The sequence below is a fragment of the Durio zibethinus genome, chromosome 7, assembly GCF_047325235.1.
Source record: "Durio zibethinus cultivar Kanyao isolate XHJ-2024 chromosome 7, ASM4732523v1, whole genome shotgun sequence".
In the NCBI taxonomy this organism is placed as follows: domain Eukaryota; kingdom Viridiplantae; phylum Streptophyta; class Magnoliopsida; order Malvales; family Malvaceae; genus Durio; species Durio zibethinus.
The window spans coordinates 26038072-26058115 of NC_143168.1; the positions used below are offsets into that span (position 1 = coordinate 26038072).

The 20044-nt window shown below is 29.8% G+C and overlaps 1 pseudogene across 1 annotated transcript; it reads left to right on the forward strand.

Moving 5' to 3' along the window:
* The first annotated feature begins 11967 nt into the window (after positions 1 to 11967).
* Positions 11968 to 15531, forward strand: LOC149518256 (calcium-transporting ATPase 12, plasma membrane-type pseudogene; annotated as a pseudogene). The gene has a single exon (XR_016343713.1). The product of XR_016343713.1 is annotated as a calcium-transporting ATPase 12, plasma membrane-type pseudogene (transcript).
* The last annotated feature ends 4513 nt before the right edge of the window (positions 15532 to 20044 follow it).

Genomic DNA, 20044 nt, shown 5'->3' on the forward strand with positions numbered 1-20044 from the left:
AAGAAAGAACTATAAGAAATTAGCATTATCATCCTCATATAAACTCCAGCTATCTCAATAGCAATATAGTAAACTTCAATCCGAAGTCGCATGCAATGACCCATTTATAACCAGTATGAATCTTTAATTTTTACTGTTTATTCAGCGGAAGAGTGTCACCAATGAAAGCCAACTCATTGATCAATGATCAGTCAATAACTGTTTAAGGCTTCTATATCTCTCACCAATACTTCATCTTTCTCACAAGTCACAACATAGCATAACTTTCAAAGAACTTTTTCACGTAACACATGCAATACAAGTATGTTGCAATTTCCACAACAAAGCTAGAATTCTATCACTTGACAGGCTCTTTCTTAAGTGGAAACAGAATCATTGTTGTCCCAGGTTGTTGGTAATAAAAAACATTTTTGGGACCCATTACTCTCACAGAAAAAGATGAATTTGACAATTTGTCGTCACATTTTTGCTTCGTCCAATATTGAAAAATTCTAAAACCTTTGCTCAAACCTATTGATCGACCAGATTATAACTCGAGCCAATACCCAGCGGCTAGCACGGGTACGTGGTCTGAATATCACTCAAGTAACACCCTCATCAAATAACTAAAGTCGAGAAATTGCATGTAACATAGGAATGGATCAACTATGCCTAGTTCAGCTTTAGCATCAATGCCAGCTATTAAGCTGGATGAATCTCATCTCAAACAGAATAAAGAATAACACAAAGGAACAACCTAAATATCCTTGCAACCAACATGTTACTGCAGAACAACTGAAACAACACTTGGCAATCAATTTTAATTCATTCAATGGAAAATTTTCTCAAACAAAACTTCTTTTTGATGCAATCCAAAATGAAAATGGTCATCTAATCTCAGTTTTGTTTATTTCTTGCTTCTTGAGCATAACTTTTAACACCAAAAGCATTAACTTTGTAACACTCCAATTGTTATTATATATTCAGCAAAACAGAACCAAGGCTCATAGAGCAAGCGGCATAATAAATTAATTCAAATTCTTTATTTTTATATTCAATTAACTATAAATAATTTCTGCATGCAAAGACTGAAACTTGCTCCAGCTTATCACATCAACATCCATTAATTAAAGCCGGAAAAATCATATTTTAGCATTAAGATTATTGTTTTAATGGAAAAAAAGTCACCCCATTAAGCAAGGAGGCATTTTTATGAAGAAAACTTGAACTGGGTCAGTAAAATACATCAAATTTCAATAGAAAAAACACAAAAATAGAACCTTTGATGCAAAAGCTGAAATGGGTAGTTTATAAAAATGTTAAATTTGACTGGTTGTTGAAGGACAAAGCTTTAAAAAAGGAAAAAAAAAAAAAGGACAATTCAGTAAACATATGGGTCCAAAGCTAATTCAACAAAATCACAAGAAATAAAAAATAAAAGCAACGAGAGAGAGAGTTTCGCGTGGGGCTGACCTTGACGAGACGCTGTAAACAATTGTACTGCAAAAATTTATCTCCATGAAGATTGTCCTTTGTTTTGGTAAAGGCGTTCTAACTTTGTCTCCAGCAACATCAATAATTGATCTTTAGAAAAAAAAAAAAAAAAGGGAAAATAATATTTTAAGAAACAGAGGAACTAAATAGAAAACGACCCAAAAATTTTACATTTCCCCCACGTAAGTAACTTAACGTTTTTCATGATCGTTTTTTCATGATTGTTTTTTTACCAAAGACAACAGTTTTAGTGGAGTGGAAAATATAGGTAGCATAATACTTTTGTGATCAAATTGTACAATTTATCTTTAAATGGCAATTTTTTTTTAACAATCTCCCTATCTTAATCTGTCAAAACTTAATTTTTATATTTCAGTAAATTCTTCAATTAAATCAAATTATTAAGGGGATTAAATTTCTAGTGTTGGTGTGATATTGACATCTTTTATAAGATTAAAAAAAAATCTTTCAAATTGAAATTGATGGCATGAAATTTTTGCCATGTGAAAATAGATGATGTGGACTTTAGTGTTTATATAACTAGAACTTGGGACAATCCTATATGAGTAGAAAAATTATTGTGTTTTAAGGAAAAAATGTTTTAAAATAAATAATTTGTGAAAGAAAGATAGATTTTTTAAAATGAAAAATCATTTTTTAAATAAAAAGATATGAATATCTTTAATTTTATATATTTGTTAAAATAATTTTATTTGATTTCTTTAAAATTTTTTGACTGAATTATTTGATTCGTAATATCAAATTTAATAAAAAAATGTTATTAATAGTATAGATACATTCTCAATTTTGGAGTTTAAAATGCATTTTTCTCAAAATTTTAGTACATTAAAGTAATTTAGCTGTAGGAGATGGGGCTATTGGGCTGGGAAATTGGGTGTTTGTTGAAAACAGCAAAATTACTTTATTTGTTTGTGGAGCCCAATGAGTTGAGAACAACAATTCTCTTTAATTGGGCTAATGGGCCATAGCTGAAGACTTATCATCAAAATGGAATTTTGTTTGGGACTTTATAACAACAGGCCCAGTCCTTGCCGATTGATTGGTTTGTTAAATTGTAAATATGACAATTTAAAACAAGATACAAGATAAAAAAATAATACGAATAAAATATATGAAAATAATATAATTTTAAAATTTAGTAAAAATTATAAATAAATTTAACAAAATTAAAAAATATATATTTTATATTTTTATGTCGGTTTAAAAAATGCATTAAAACTTACACAAATTAATAGGATAAATGAAAATCCTTATGTTTCCCTTGTCTTGTGTTTCGAAAAATTACCATTTAATTGTTAGGAACCAAAAAAAAGTATACGTACCAAGTGTGAGACAGGAAATATCACAAGAGTTCGAAGGATTATCATTTGGGTTTTCGAAACATAAGACTTCTGAAGAACAATAAAATTAATTCTCTCATGAAAAAAGATTAAAGATTGGGTTTAAAAAATCTTAGGCAAGAAATGGAATAAAAGCATATACTGTTGTTGGCGTTGGGGGTGGGTATGGGGGTATGAGTCAGTCTAGGGTTGGCTTCGACTCAAAGCAAATGAAACGGAAGCAGTTTGACTGCAGCAACTAACACCACTTTGGATAAGTTGGAGAAAGAATTGCTCTACCAAATCGTTGATGGCAGCGATAGCCAGGTCACCTTTGATCAGTTTCCCTACTATCTCAGGTAACTTTACATTTTTCTCATTCTTGTTTGATATTTGAAAAAGAAAATTTTTTTCATTGTAATAAAAAAGAATGTATTTTTCTTTTTCAATTTTTGAAAACGTTTGCTTTTAATGATGGAAAACTACTGAACTAATAATGCTGATCACTTTCACATGCTCTTCTGTTTTCTTGAGTTTTTAAATTGAATTTCCTAGTTATATCACTCATTTATTTTGTATATAACTATTCTAAGATATTTTTGCTTACCCATTATAGTATTATCTGATAGCTTGCCAAACCTAAGATGAAGATTATTCCCTTTTTTTTGAACAAACAGGTTTTAAAGGCTTAAACTCAAAACAAGTTTGGATGGATTATATAGCTTTATGTGTGTGCTTGATACTAAATGCCTAGTTTTGCTGAATCTAATAACAAGATTAAGGTTGTGTTGTGTTGTGTTCTACTTGATGATCATGTATCCAAGTTACAAAAAGGCAAAGGGAATAGGCAATATAGTATTGATAAAATTGTTCGAATGATCTACTTACTGGTAAGTTGTCATCCTATAATCTAGTCCTGCTTGTTTTGACATCTTTATCCTGTTGGTTTTGTTTGGCAATGAGCAGACTCGAGCATTGCCGACTAGTGCAACCTATGTCCATTTGAAACATGCTGATGTGTTCAAGTACACCAGGAGCCTTTCCCCTGCTAGTCAAGCTATATTGCTATCAGGACTTACAGGTTGGTTGCCTGGAGTCTTTTTTCTTACTGGCAGGCTATACTTCACATATTTTGAATTATAGATCTGTTTCTATAAATTTGCTAATTGCATTTTTTTTCTTTTTTTCTTAAAGAAATTTACCACCAAATGCTTGCCAAAGCTTTAGCCCATTACTTTGAATCAAAGCTGTTGCTGTTGGATGTAACAGACTTTTCCTTAAAAGTAAGCATTGCAATTTTTCTCTTTCCCCATCCCTTACCATGCAGTGTCGTTAAGCTTGAAGTTTTTTACATTTGACAATTTAAAAGGTTACCTATGTACAGATTCAAAGTATATATGGAAGTGGCAAAAAATCTGTAAGTTTTTTTCTTTTTTACAGTCAAATTTTCTCATGTGGCAGGTAGAAATGGGTCCCAGCTACGAAAAAATAAAAAATAACCGCTGACTACAAAAGAGTGACTTTTTTATACTCACTTTATTTTTTTATATTACACTAATTAATAGTAGGATGTTTATAAAATTATTTCTATTGGTATATATATATATATGAATGATTACCTTCTATATATATATAAATGAATAAAATATTTATAAAATTATTTATATTGGTATATGAATGAATAATTATCTTCTTACATTATATATATAAGATAATTTATAAGAATTATCTAACTGTGTTTTTTTTATACTATGTAGATGTTTCTTTTATAGAAATTTATGATGAGATCATTTATTTTAAGAAGTTTTTTATTTACTTTAAGCATTATGTTTGTAGACATTCAATGATATTTGTTTTATCGATGTTTATTTTATCAGATTTGGTACAATGACTTTAGTTTTTGAGCTATGCTATGCTTGTAGATTATAAACAATTTACTTGTAGTGTTAATGTTATTAAATATTTTTTACTTTATTGTGTATTTTTTGTTTATATGAAAATATATCATATTATGATTATAAATAAATTAATATTAATAATTGAAAATATAATTTTTAAAAAAATTTACCTATGTCTTAACATTTATATTGATGCATTTGATTTTTCGCATATTGTAGGTGATACTAACAGTCATCAATCGTCAATAAAATATAATAAAAAATTAAAATATACAAGTTTATATTGATAATCTTTAATAGTCGATATAAGTAAAAAAAATTAAAAAATACAAATTTATACTAATAGATATTATGTGTCAATATTGGTAAGAAGAATTACAAGTTTATACTGACTAGGGTTAACCGTCAGTTTAGATAAGAAAAATTAAAATATATAAGTCTATATCGATGAACACTAACCGTCGGTATAGATAACAAAATTTAAACATACAACTTTATATTGACTTGTTTTAAAAGTCGGTGAAGATAAAAAAAATTATAAGTATATATTGATGGGTATTAGCTATCAATATAAGTAAGAAAAATTAAAACATACAAATTTATATTGATAAGTGTTAATTGTCGGAAAAAGTTATAATGATGGAACATATAACAGATATTATACCAATATATATATATATATATTTATTTATTGACGGTTTTGAACTTTAAGTATATTTTTACGAGCTATTTTAACATTTTAAAAATCATCAATATAAGTTTATACTAATGAAAGATATACCGATAGTTAAAAATTACTCGAAATATATATTTTAATCGTCGATATAGAATTTATTGTGTTATATTGACATATTTTTTTATTTGATCAATGATTTTTTGAATATCAATATATGTCAGTTTTCTTGCAATGCTAAAATATAAACTGAAAATAACTCACACAGGCACCTTCCATTACAGCATCAAAGACAAAAGATTTCAGCACAGCCAACTTAAAATATGGGATGCAAAACTATTAGATTCATCATTATTAATTTGGTTTAGGCAATTGGGTTGAACATTTCTTAGAAGTTGACTGGTTTTTCTAATGGACCGGAAAAAATGCTAATGGTTAACAATGGGCCTAACTAAGCTGGTGAAGGACCGGTGATACTGGGCAAGGTTCCAACCACATTAAGCCTCAACATAAGGATCGTACAAGGCTTTCTAACTTTATTTTATCCTCCTTTTTATTTTCTTTTTCTTTTTAAACATCCACAAGTGGAAAAAGGAAAATGGTTTATTATCATGATGCTTCATATATGCCAGCAGCAAAACGACAGCAAAAGAGGTGGCGTTCCGTTTTCGCAGCCATATATCCTTCCGTGACTCTTGTCTCTTTATACATGAAGGTTATTAACAAGAAGCAGATCTTGCGAACTCTATCCTGTGTTGCCCTTGATATCCATGACAATAATTCGGGTGATGATCACCTACCTTCTCTCTGTGTTCATCAAAAAACACTCACTGGAGGTGGTAAGTGAGAAGAACCTTGAAAAACTAAGTAAACTTGCAGGAGAGAAACAAATTGCTGCAAGCCTTGCAACTGATGAGAAGGATGGTATCAGTGCCAATCAGGCTGATCTTGCACGTAGGATTGCGTCTATGGTGTCAACAGTTATCAAAATCACCTATCAAAAGCTTCTGTAATTTTTTATTTGAAGCTTTTAAGGATACAGCCATTATCGTACTCTTTGTTTGTGCTATAAATAAAATAATTTTATTTAATTTTATTTTATTTATTATATTATTTTATTTTATTTTATCATAATTTTATGTATCAAATATGATATATATATATATATATATATATATATATATATTAGTGGAATAAAAAAAAAGAAAAAAGCAAGCTCCTGATTTTTTGGTGTAAGCGGGTGTGAAAGGGTAAGCAGCATTGTGATCAACAGATTGGCTGAAAATATGCTCTGTCTGTCGATCCTAACTTAATGATTTCCTTTCAGTGTGAGAAATGGGAATTTCAAAACAAAACAGCCTTTTGACCACCAATAGAAGGTTGGCTCTTTCATCAACTAGTATTAAGTTACATCATCTAGCTTGCAGATTACAACACCTATTAACAGTTCCTTAGTTTCTCCACTTTAAACAACTTGGGCCAAAAGCTCTTGCTTTTAGTTGTGAAATTGAAAGAAAATGATAAAGAGCAGATTCCAGGAAAACATAGTAAAAAAGTTTCTTCAAACTAATGTGATACGGAAGTAAAGCGTTATTCTTTCATTCTGAGTGTTGCAACCATATCAGAATCCTAGACTTCATCTTCGCTCTCAATGGAAGAGAAAAAAGAAAAGCAACAAAAAGGGCTAAAGATAGCATAGGAAATAACAAGGATGACTCATTCATTCCTCAATAGCTGTAGGGAAAGTGGTATTGGTTATTCAATTGGAAACTCAGTCTTTCTCGCTGCTCTGTAACTGTAAGGGGGAAAATGTAATGGAAGAATTGCAATAATGAAAAATTAATATATGATCAGTTTCTCCAATTTCTTGCTTAATTATCTGATCATGAAATAATACTATTACAAATGTTCCCAAAAGGAATCAAAATGAATGGAAGAAACAGGCTAATATGTAAAAGAATATCCTATTTTATACTGTTTGATTATAATCTCAGGTTAGCTGCTACTATAATCCAAAATCATTAACCCAAATGAAAGCAAAAAGGCATAATTATTTCAACAAATGTTATCAAAATGATGGATATTTTCAACAAATGACAAGTTTTATGCTACCTACAATCATCACTTAAAAGGATGATTAAACAAACAGTTAAAGAACAAGAGAGAGTACCTGGTCCTACAAAATATGGCACAGCTTAACCCTTTTTTCATTTTTTGCAGGTTTGATTATTGGAGTGGGGAACAGGACTTCGATTGCTATAGCGATAATGACAATGACTACCCATTTCCATATTTGGTCCTTGGAAGCTACTGCTAGCTAGTACTTGTAATATGTACTAGGGTTGTTCATCCAAAGTACTTTTTATTTTTTTGAACGTTAAATAAATAGAATGGTATCCGTTTGCATTGGAATAGATTTTTTTTTTTAATTTGATTCCATTTTATATTTATAATATTTGAGTTTAAATTTAATTTAATAAATTTTTTATTTTTAAATTTGAATTTGATATTGTATAAAATTGAATTTGATCTTATTCAATTTGAAATTAATAAAATATTATATTTTAATATAAATATAAATTAAATAAATATAAAAAGTATAAAATATAAATATAAAATTAAATAAATAATTAAAAATAATTTATATATCACATCCGATCAAAACAAGTCTGCTTAAAACTCAATCTGAATTTTTTTATTATTATTACATGATTCGATTGGAAATCTGATTTAAAAAAAATAATTTTATGAAATTGGATCAAACCTATCTAAAACAAATTAAATTGCCATTCTTATAAATAAAACATCTCTCAATTGACCAAAAATAAATAAATGAATAAAACATCTCTCACAATCTTCACTTCTCATAAAATTCGAATAAGAAACTTTTAAACACTTATAATTTCTTTAATAATGAATTTAAAATTTCTTTAAAAAATGTTTTTATAATATATATATTGATAAATTTATTAATTTTATAAAGAAAAATGTGTTAATAAAAAAAATTTTAAGTGTTTGAAACTTTTTTTCTTCAAATTTTTTTGTTTTCAACTATTTAAGATGAACAAAAAACATTTTAAGGTGTAAAAGAATTTTTTTTTTTAATTTTTAAAAAAATTTTCTTTTGAGTTATCCATAGACATTTTAAGCGTTCATTGGATATTTCTTACTTAATTCTATATTAATATTCCTGTCAACATGAATTAAAAACTATAAATAAAAAACCAATTCAAAAAAATTTGAACGAGTAATATTTTTGTCTAATGAATGAGATAGATAGAGATTGATTGTTAAGGTTGGTTTTTTTTTTTTTTTTTTTGTTAAACAAAACTATGGGTAGGAATTTATATGAAAATTAAGTGACAAAGACATGTAATTTTAGCTACATAAATATTCTTCAAAGCAAACGTCTTCTCCGTGACAATGAAAAAAAATGCTCGAAGTCAAACATTTTATGAGAAAGCATATGTTCGAAGGATATTTTTGAGTTCAAAGAGCATATTATTCATTTTTTTAATTAAAAATTATCAATAAATAATTAAAAATTTTTAAAATTTTAAATCAATTTAATATGTATAATATTATGTCATTATTTTATTTTATAAATTTCATATTTTTTGCTTATAAATAAAGATATTTAAAAACTATTATTTTATTTTCATTCTATTATTACAGCCCTTTCCTTTTCCAATTTCTCTAGTCTCAATCTTTAGCTTGAGCTTCTAAATGCAAACAAATGAAACATCTCCGACTTTGTCTTTAATCACTTTTCTTTTTTTTTATTATGATTTCAGAGCCCAACATCAACAAAAGTCAATTTAAATCAATACAACACAAAAGTCCGTGCCTTGTTTTAATGTCTTCGTCAATTTTCAAAGTCTTGAAATTGTTTTCGTTTACCTTAGAATTTGTTGTACCAACTTTGCAAATTGCTAAAAATAAAAAGCTGATTGGAAATAGAGTAGTTTGGTTAACAATTCTAAGGGTGAGTCACTTTTCCGGCACACAGCTCGACATGTTCAGCTTTATGAGTGTAACGAAGTGAATTCCTTTAAATGACATCATTTGGTGCCTAAAAGCTTCAACAAAGATGAGTGTTGGTTCAATTGACCATAACTTTTAAGCTGAATGTCGTGGGAATAAAATTTAAATTTTAATATTTATAATTTTTTTTTCAGACATTCCTTCTCTTATTTCAATATATAAAAACATTTAATTTATCATTAACAACGTAAAAACAAAAAATTTAATTCATATGTATTAGACATTGTTAGACTTACCATCAAAATATTATATCTTGTTAGAGGCTTTAAAACAATCCTTAGCTTGGTAATTAGTTTGTAAATTACTTCCTTTTCCTATTTATTATTACTTTTGGAAAATTCTTTTTTCCTATCAATGAAAATAATCAATTCTATCCGTACTCATTACTATGAATTTATAAATGTTTTAATGGAAAAGGCTTTCAAACTTTGACTATATAATTAAATTTTTTGATTAAATTAATATTTGATTATGCTGCTATATTTTTAAATGCTAATAAGTCGGTTATTCCTTTAAACTCAAAAAGCGGTGAAATTTCAAAATTTTTTAAATTTTTATCATCAGGAGTGAGAAAAAATAAAAAATTTAAAATTAATTTAAAATTATAGAATTTATTGAATTTAAATTAATTTTTTATTCGATTCAGATTAAATTTAAATATTAAATATATATTAAATTCAGATTAAAAAGTAAAAAACTAAAAAAAAAAAAAAACAGAACCTAATGAAATTGTACATTTTTATTAATTTTTATATATTTTTTAAACTTTTATAAAATACAATAATAATTTTATTCTTAAATTTATTTAAATATATTAAAAATTATATTAAAATAATATAAAAAGTTTAAATTTTGAAAATTTATAAATCAAATCAAATTATACCGATCAAATTTGATTCCAATTAAATCAAATTATATAAAAATGATACACACTGCTCCCGAAGTCAATGGTCAAGTCTATTTCCTTCCGAAGGTGATACAGATTGCTTAATATACAAAATAATTGAAAACTATGTCACATCTTTCCATTGACTTGACTTAGAACTTTACTAGATTTTCCAATTTCGGATAATAATTTCATAATTCACATGTTTCTCCAATTATTGTAAATTTCTTTTTTCATGGTACGGCTATTTTTACGAGATCGTATTGGATTTACAGATTATTTATTAAATTAAATTATTAATAACAAAAATTAATTTTAAGAATTTTAGAAAAAAAATATTTAATCTTTCTCAATTCAACCGACATCATTACCAATTACTGTAAATTTCACAGCTAAGAGCTTCATGCCACTTTGGGATATCTACAATATTCGTATTTGTTTTAGACTACATTTTATTAATATTATTGTTATTATGGATCAACAAAAATGTAAATTTACAACTGTAAATTCATGATTACTGAAAGTGAAAAAGGAAAAGCTGGTAGATTAATTTCCTTGAAAAAGGGTCAAGTCCCGTGTATCTTACTTTTCACTTTGCTTGCAAAATTTCCTGGCATTTCTTATTGTACTTATCACAATTATTATCATCATTATCAAATCAATTTATCTTCTTAATATTAAGTTTTCTAAATATTATCTCTATCCTTTTCTAAATATTGGGATTATTACGTGCAGTAAATTTGTGTCCACCCCAGTCTCAGATGAAATTACAGAGAACTTTCTTCATTGACCGGAAAGGGACAAGGAAATTAAGAAAAAGATGGAAAATATAAATGCAAAAATTAATTCCTAATAAAGGCTGGTTTAACATGGAAAAGAAAAGCATCTTTTGAATTAAAATTTTTTTATCCGACTTGAATCCTAAACGACAATATATATATATATATATATATAACTTTTTATATAAAAACTTGATTTACAAATTAAAATAAAAAATTAATGTCAAAAATAATTTTCAAATTATAATGAAATATTTAGTGAGGCATCTAAATTTTAAAAATTTTTATTTGAACAATAAATTTATTAATTAATATGATATTTAAAAAATTATTTATTTATCACGTATATTATTTGAAATTAATCAAATTAAAAGTAAGTAACACATTAACGAATAGATTCATAATTAAAATTATTAAATAAATAAATAATAAAATAATAAAAAATAATTTTAACTTTAACACAAAAAAATATTTTTTTAAAAACAATTATTCTTATAAGATATAATAAAATCTAAAACTCTATAATCAAAAATAATAATAATAATTATACTAAAAAAATTATTTATAATAAACGAACAGATATAAATTTTTATTCAAATAATTATAATTTTTTATATAATTATAACATTTATGAATAATAATATATTTATATTTAAATAATTATAACTATTTATCATATAATAATTATTTATTTAAATATATTTATTTAAAATATGAATAAAATTAATGTACAGTTAATTTTATTCATCAACAATTAAAATTTTCTATATAAAATTTTCTATATAAGGAGATATATCCCATTTTAAAGTATCAATAAAAATATCACATTAAAAAATTTTAAAATTCATGTATCAAATTAAATATTTTATTCTAATTCAATAACCATTAATGATATTGGATTTGGTCAGAGCAGTTACTTCAAGAAGCTGCAGTGAAAGTGGACAAGAAATTTCTTGGAAAATAAAAGGAGAAAAGAAAAAGTGGGAAAAGAATAATGAGCTTTGCATGAACCATATAAATTTGCAATTATACTAACTCTTCCTTCGTATCACAGCCAAAGTATTCCCCCACAAATTCATACTCTTTTGACTTAACCAAAACTCCTTTTCTCCATCTTGTTTTCCTTCTACACCCTAAACAAAATATTCTTACTGAAATCGTTTTAACCCTTTCGTCCCTGTCGTTTAACATGTCTTTGATAAATCGTAAGCCTGCTGAACCAGCCATGTCTGATGCAGAAGATATGCCGGCAGCAAAACGTCAGCAACGGAGGTGGCGTTCGGTTTTTGCAACAATATATTCTGCTAGGACTCTTGTTTCTTTGTACATGAAGGTTATTAACAAGAAGCAGATCTTGCGTACTCTATCCTATATTGCCCTTGATATCCATGACAATGACTCCAGTGATGATCGCCTACCTTCTCTCTGTGTTGATCAAAAAACACTCACTGAGGTGGTAAGAGAGAAGAACCTTGAAACCCTAAGTAAACTTGGAGGAGTAAAACAGATTGCTGCATGTCTTGAAACTGATGAGAAGGATGGTATCAGTGCCGATCAGGCTGATCTTACACACAGGATTGATGTCTTTGGCGCCAACAGGTATCAGAAACCACCTACTAAAAGCTTTCTTAGCTTTATTTTTGAAGCTTTTAAGGATACCACCATTTGCATACTCTTGGTTTGTGCTATACTCTCGCTGGGCTTTGGCATTAAGCAGCATGGCATAGCAGATGGATGGTACGATGGTGGGAGTATTATCGTTGCTGTCTTTCTCGTTGTCGCTGTATCTGCTGTCAGTAACTTCAGGCAAAACAGACAATTCCAGAAACTTTCAAATGAGAGTAGTGATATAAGAGTGGAAGTAGTGAGAGATGGTCGACGCCAATATATATCAGTCTTTGAAGTTGTTGTGGGAGATATTGTGTGCTTGAAAATTGGTGATCAAATCCCCGCAGATGGATTGTTCTTGGATGGCCACTCCTTGAAGGTGGATGAATCTAGCATGACTGGGGAAAGCGACCACGTTGAGATCAATGGCAGCAACAATCCTTTTGTCCTCTCTGGTACAAAGGTCACTGATGGGTTTGGTTCCATGCTTGTCACTTCTGTTGGCATGAATACTGCATGGGGAGAGATGATGAGTTCCATAAATCGGGACTTAGATGAGGAGACCCCACTACAGGCTCGCCTCAACAAGCTGACTTCTTTTATTGGGAAGATCGGATTGGCAGTGGCCGTACTTGTTCTTGCAGTTTTGCTTATTCGTTACTTCACTGGAAACACAAAAGATGACAAGGGAAACAAAGAATATATTCCGGGGAAGACAAAGCTTGACAGCATGATGAACTCAGTCGTGGATATTATTTCGGCAGCAATTACCATTGTGGTAGTAGCAATTCCAGAAGGTCTACCTTTGGCAGTAACTCTAACTCTGGCTTACTCTATGAAGCAAATGATGGCTGATCATGCAATGGTCAGAAAGCTTTCTGCCTGTGAGACGATGGGTTCAGCCACAACAATCTGCACAGATAAGACAGGTACCCTTACTTTAAATGAAATGAAGGTTACTGAGTTTTGGGTAGGGAAAGAATTTATGAAGGATAGAATTTCCTCGGAAATAGCACCTAATGTCCATGAGTTACTGCAACAAGCCATTGCTTTAAACACAACTGGTACTGTTTATAAGCCAAACTCTAGATCACTTCCTGAGATTTCTGGTAGTCCAACTGAGAAAGCAATACTCTCTTGGGCTGTCTTAGATTTGGGGATGAACCTAGATGACCCAAAGCAAAATTATGAACTCATCCAAGTAGTGGCCTTCAATTCAGAGAAGAAAAAGAGCGGAGTTCTGATAAGGAGGAACAGTGAGGGTGCTACACACGTACACTGGAAGGGTGCTGCTGAGATGATCGTGGCAATGTGTTCACAATATTATGATAGAAGAGGAACAATTAAAGCCATAGATGATGAAGAAAGAACAGAGATTGGGACAATTATTCAGAATATGGCAGCAAAAAGCTTGAGGTGCATAGCATTTGCTCACACGAAAATTCCAGAAGACAATGAGCAGGTTTTGGAAGAAAGCAGACTCACCTTGTTAGGGATGGTAGGTTTGAAAGACCCATGTCGTCCTGGTGCCAGAATAGCCGTGGAATCTTGCATAGATGCTGGAGTAAACATCAAGATGATAACTGGAGACAATGTCTTCACAGCAAAAGCTATAGCGGTTGAATGTGGCATTCTGGAACCTCATGAGGATATGAACGAAGCAGTAATAGAAGGTGTACAGTTCAGAAATTACTCACCAGAAGAGAGAATGGCAAAGATCAATAAAATCCGTGTGATGGCCAGATCATCACCTTTTGATAAACTTCTGATGGTACAGTGTCTAAAGCAGAATGGTCATGTTGTAGCAGTCACGGGGGATGGAACGAATGATGCACCAGCTTTAAAGGAAGCAGATATTGGACTTTCCATGGGAATCCAAGGAACTGAAGTTGCCAAGGAAAGCTCAGATATAGTCATCTTGGATGATAACTTCACCTCTGTGGTGACAGTTTTAAGGTGGGGTAGGTGTGTCTTCAACAACATTCAGAAATTCATTCAGTTTCAACTCACAGTTAATATAGCAGCCCTAGCCATCAACTTTATTGCAGCAATATCCTCTGGTGAAGTCCCACTGACAGCTGTCCAGCTTTTGTGGGTGAACCTAATAATGGATACCTTGGGAGCTTTAGCTTTGGCCACTGAGCGACCTACCAATGATCTCATGACAAAGCCACCTGTGGGTCGATCCAAGCCCCTAATTTCGAACATCATGTGGAGGAACCTCATCGCTCAAGCCTTGTATCAAGTTGCAGTTCTACTAACCCTTCAGTTCAGGGGAAAATCTATCTTTGGTGTGGATGAGAAGGTCAAGAACACACTCATTTTCAACACTTTTGTCCTCTGTCAAGTGTTCAATGAGTTTAATGCCAGAAAACTTGAAAAGAAGAATATATTCGAGGGACTACACAAGAACAAACTCTTTCTTGGGATCATTGGCATAACTATAATTCTTCAAGTGGTAATGGTGGAATTCTTAAAGAGGTTTGCTAACACTCAGAGGCTGAACTGGGGGCAATGGGGTGCTTGTATTGGAATTGCAGCTTTGTCTTGGCCACTTGGCTGGCTAGTTAAGTGGATTCCAGTATGAAGCATTTCTCCTCTGCGATCAGAGCGCTTTTGCATCCTGGAAAGATCAGTCAGTTCACATGAGATAGTCTTTTTATTTTCTAAGTAGTAGGAATAAAAATACATAACCTTAGTAGTTTCTCTTTACTATTGCTGATGCAGGCTTCTGATTTCCTTCTTTTCAATATTTATATCTGTTCTAGTTTCATTTTAATTGTTGAATGTAAGCTTCTAGGAGAAGAATCAAGATTCATTTGTTGCTTATACATGCATTAACTTCAAAATAAATTGTTTTGCACCACATTATTATGCAATCACTATGCTGAAAGAAAACCCTCTCCTAATGCAAATAAATTACATATGTCATTTGGTTTTAGTGGATAACAATGTAGCCATGCAGGTTAGGCTTCATATTGCAGACATATTACTAGTAGATATGAAATTAAGCTTTTTGCTCTCTCCAGGGGATGTAACAATAATGAGATGAAACTTTCCTTGAAATCCAATAATCTATTTTAAGAACAATAATCTTTGTATGTCTATCAAAACTTATGATAACCAGTTCACAAACACACAGACCACCCATCATGTTATAATTTCAAACAATCAAAATATTCCACTGTAGAGCACACAGCTGGCTTTAACTGTAAGAGGTAAATAAGACATTTTAATTAGCTCTTTCATCGTTCACTTTAGAATTCACTAGCTTCAAGAAAAGAGGACCCCCTTTAGTTGATTTTGCAGTTTAATCATCCAGAGATTGTACCATACAAGAAGGTGCCCATTGCATTGAGCACGTAGAAAATTTTTGATTTATTAGTCCCTTTTGACTGCAACAGTAGCCAAAACAAAGCTAACTGATATGCAAAACAAAAACATCTCACCATTTATGCTTTAGGCATCCAAAGTGACTAAATAAATAGATAAATAAATAAAAACCTAAACCTCCTTGCAGAGAATTATACAGATTGGGACTGCAAGGAACCAAGTATATGTTTAAAAGACATAATTATCATGAAAAACCCTCAAAGTTCAATTTTTAAGGGAAACAAAGGAGAAACTGCATAATTGGCAGTGCCTTGTGGTGCTATAAACTTCTAGCATTGAAACAAAAAAGAAAGAACTATAAGAAATTAACATTATCATCCTCATAAACTCTAGCTATCTCAATAGCAATATAGTAAACTTCAATCCGAAGTCGCATGCAAGGACCCAATGATAACCAGTATGAATCTTTAATTTTTACTGTTTATTCAGCGGAAGAGTGTCACCAATGAAAGCCAACTCATTGATCAATGATCAGTCAATAACTATTTAAGGCTTCTATATCTCTCACCAATACTTCATCTTTCTCACAAGTCACAACATAGCATAACTTTCAAAGAACTTTTTCACGTAACACATGCAATACAAGTATGTTGCAATTTCCACAATAAAGCTAGAATTCTATCACTTGACAGGCTCTTTCTTAAGTGGACACAGAATCATTGTTGTCCCAGGTTGTTGGTAATAAAAAACATGTTTGGGACCCATTACTCTCACAGAAAAAGATGAATTTGACAATTTGTCGTCACATTTTTGCTTCGTCCAATATTGAAAAATTCTAAAACCTTTGCTCAAACCTATTGATCGACCAGATTATAACTCCAGCCAATACCCAGGAGCTAGCACGGGTACGTGGCCTGAATATCACTCAAGTAACACCCTCATCAAATAACTAAAGTCGAGAAATTGTATGTAACATAGGAATGGATCAACTATGTCGAGTTCAGCAATAGTATCAATGCCAGCTATTAAGCTGGATGAATCTCATCTCAAACATAATAAAGAATAAAACAAAGGAACAACCTAAATATCCTTGCAACCAACATGTTACTGCAGAACAACTGAAACAACACTTGGCAATCAATTTTAATTCATTCAATGGAAAATTTTCTCAAACAAAACTTCTTTTTGATGCAATCCAAAATGAAAATGGTCATCTAATCTCAGTTTTGTTTATTTCTTGCTTCTTGAGCATAACTTTTAACACCAAAAGCATTAACTTTGTAACACTCCAATTGTTATTATATATTCAGCAAAACAGAACCAAGGCTCATAGAGCAAGTGGCATAATAAATTAATTCAAATTCTTTATTTTTATATTCAATTAACTATAAATAATTTCTGCATGCAAAGACTGAAACTTGCTCCAGCTTATCACATCAACATCCATTAATTAAAGCCGGAAAAATCATATTTTAGCATTAAGATTATTGTTTTAATCGAAAAAAAGTCACCCCATTAAGCAAGGAGGCATTTTTATGAAGAAAACTTGAACTGGGTCAGTAAAATACATCAAATTTCAATAGAAAAAACACAAAAATAGAACCTTTGATGCAAAAGCTGAAATGGGTAGTTTATAAAAATGTTAAATTGGACTGGTTGTTGAAAGACAAAGTTTTGAAAAAGGAAAAAAAAGGACAATTCAGTAAACATATGGGTCCAAAGCTAATTCAACAAAATCACAAGAAATAAAAAAAAAAAAAAAAGCAACGAGAGAGAGAGTTTCAGGTGGGGCTGACCTTGACGAGACGCTGTAAACAATTGTACTGCAAAAATTTATCTCCATGAAGATTGTCCTTTGTTTTGGTAAAGGCGTTCTAACTTTGTCTCCAGCAACATCAATAATTGATCTTTAGAAAAAAAAATAAAAAGGGAAAATAATATTTTAAGAAACACAGAAACTAAATAGAAAACGACCCAAAAATTTTACATTTCCCCCATGTAAGTAACTTAACGTTTTTCATGATTGTTTCTTTTACCAAAGACAACAGTTTTAGTGGAGTGGAAAATATAGGTAGCATAATACTTTTGTGATCAAATTGTACAATTTATCTTTAAATGACAAATTTTTTTTAACAATCTCCCTATCTTAATCTGTCAAAACTTAATTTTTATATTTCAATAAATTCTTCCATTAAATCAAATTATTAAGGGGATTAAATTTCTACAATTAATATGTTGGTGTGATATTGACATCTTTTATAAGATTTAAAAAAATATATATTTCAAATTGAAATTGATGGTATGAAATTTTTGCCATGTGAAAATAGATGATGTGGACTTTAGTGTTTATATAACTAGAATTTGAGACAATCCTATATGAGTAGAAAAATTATTGAGTTTTAAAGAAAAAAATGTTTTAAAATAAATAATTTGTGAAAGAAAGATAGATTTTTTAAAATGGAAAATTATTTTTTAAATTAAAAGATATGAATATCTTTAATTTTATATATTTGTTAAAATAATTTAATTTGATTTCTTTATAATTTTTAGACTGCATTATTTGATTCGTAATATCAAAATTTAATAAAAAAAATGTTATTAATAGTATAGATAGATTCTCAATTTTGAAGTTTAAAATGCATTTTTCTCAAAATTTAGTACATTAAAGTAATTTAGCAGTAGGAGATGGGGCTATTGGGCTGGGAAATTGGGTGTTGGTTGAAAACAGCAAAATTACTTTATTTGTATGTGGAGCCCAATGAGTTGAGAATAACAATTCTCTTTAATTGGGCTAATGGGCCATAGCTGAAGACTTATCATCAAAATGGATGTTTGCTTGAGGCTTTATAACAACAGGCCCAGTCCTTGCCGATTGATTGGTTTGTTAAATTGTAAATCTAACAATTTAAAACACGATATAGTGACAAGATAAATATATAATATGAATAAAATATATAAAAATAATATAATTTTAAATTTTAGTAAAAATTAAAAATAGATTTCACAAAATTAAAAAATACGTATTTTATATTTTTATGTCAGTTTAAAAAATGCATTAAAGCTTACACAAATGAATAGGATAAATGAAAATCCTTATGTTTCCTTTGTCTTATGTTTCGAAAAATTACCATTTAATTGTTAGGAACCAAAAAAAGGTATACGTAGCAAGTGTGAGACAGAGGAAATATCACAAGAGTTCGAAGGATTTTCATTTGGGTTTCCGAAACATAAGACTTCTAAAGAACAATAAAATTAATTCTCTCGTGAAAAAAGATTAAAGATTGGGTTTAAAAAATCTTAGGCAAGAAATGGAATAAAAGCATATACTGTTATTGGCGTTGGGGGTGGGTATGGAGGTATGAGTCAGTCTAGGGTTGGCTTCGACTTAGAGTAAATGGAACGGAAGCAGCTCGACTGCAGCAACTAACATCACTTTGGAGAAGTTGGAGAAAGAATTGCTCTGCCAAATCGTTGATGGCAGAGATAGTCAAGTCACCTTTGATCAGTTTCCCTACTATCTCAGGTAACTTTACATTTTTCTCATTCTTGTTTGATATTTGAAAAAGAAAATTTTTTTCATTGTAATAAAAAAGAATGTATTTTTTTTTTTCAGTTTTTGAAAACGTTTGCTTTTAATGATGGAAAACTACTGAACTAATAATGTTGATCACTTTCACATGCTCTTCTGTTTTCTTAAGTTTTTAAATTGAATTTCCTAATTATCTCACTCATTTATTTTGTATATAACTATCCTAAGATATTTTTGCTTACCCATTATAGTATTATCTGGTAGCTTGCCAAACCTAAGATGAAGATTATTCCTTTTTTTTTGAATAAACAGGTTTTAAAGGCTTAAACTCAGAACAAGTTTGTATGGATTTTATAGCTTTATGCGTGTGCTTGATACTAAATGCCTAATTTTACTGAATCTAATAACAAGATCAAGGTTGTGTTGTGTTCTACTTGATGATCCTGTATCCAAGTTACAAAAAGGCAAAGGGAATAGGCAA